Source organism: Condylura cristata, unplaced genomic scaffold (assembly GCF_000260355.1).
Source record: "Condylura cristata isolate star-nosed mole 26May11 unplaced genomic scaffold, ConCri1.0 scaffold00032, whole genome shotgun sequence".
Classification (NCBI taxonomy): Eukaryota; Metazoa; Chordata; class Mammalia; order Eulipotyphla; family Talpidae; genus Condylura; species Condylura cristata.
The window spans coordinates 19,129,450-19,130,302 of NW_004567133.1; positions in this window are offsets into that span (position 1 = coordinate 19,129,450).

Sequence of the window (853 nt, forward strand, 5' to 3'; positions counted from 1 at the left end):
CCCCGTGTGGTGGCTGCATCACGATTCTCTGGCTTGCAAGGCAGCCCTGTGCATTTAGGGACCGAGGCTCCGTGTGGTCACCAGAGACTTGTCGGTGTGTGGGACCAGAGAGGATGAGCATCAGCGAAGCGGAGGCGGCAGGGCGCCTCTGAGCTGCCCGCCCTGATCATGAGGGTAACAGGCAGCCCCGGTGCGAATGAAACAGAACCGGAGCACACAGACAACCAGGGGCGCAGAGCGAATCTAAGAGGGGAGCAGACCGGGAAGTAAGCCTCAGCATTCACAGTCAACTTTCAGCATCCACAATACTTGTTTCCTGTCGCTGCACCCAGACTTCCCAGAATACGAACGGTGGACGGTGTGGAAAGAGGGCTCAGGAGGCCACCGCTGTCTTTCTTGGGTCAGATTTGAGAAAACAATGAAAATCCCTGGCCCTGGGCTCCCCGGCCGGCCCCTCCTCACTCAGGAGTGTGGGTGACCGTGCACGCCCACCTCTCCCGCCCCACTCCCCCCAATCCAGAAGGCTAGACCAAAGTGGCAAAGGCGCTTCAATGTCCTGAACCTGCTCTGGTTAGGACGGGAGACAGCGGTCCCTGAAACTGCGAGCGGATAAAGACAGACCATATTAATTAGTACGAGCCTGATGACCTGTAATGCTGTCCAAAAGGCATCGATGACAGGAACTAATTAGAGTTGACATAACAGAAAACTGCCCCCAAGGTCTGTCTTCCCCTTTCAGAACTGCGAATAGGACTGGCTGCGAGGTGGTTCCCCGGACCTCAGCCCAGAGTCAAGCAACTGCCCTGGGAGAGATGTGGGATTAAAAGTGTCGCTTCCAGGCCCTCCCTGGTGG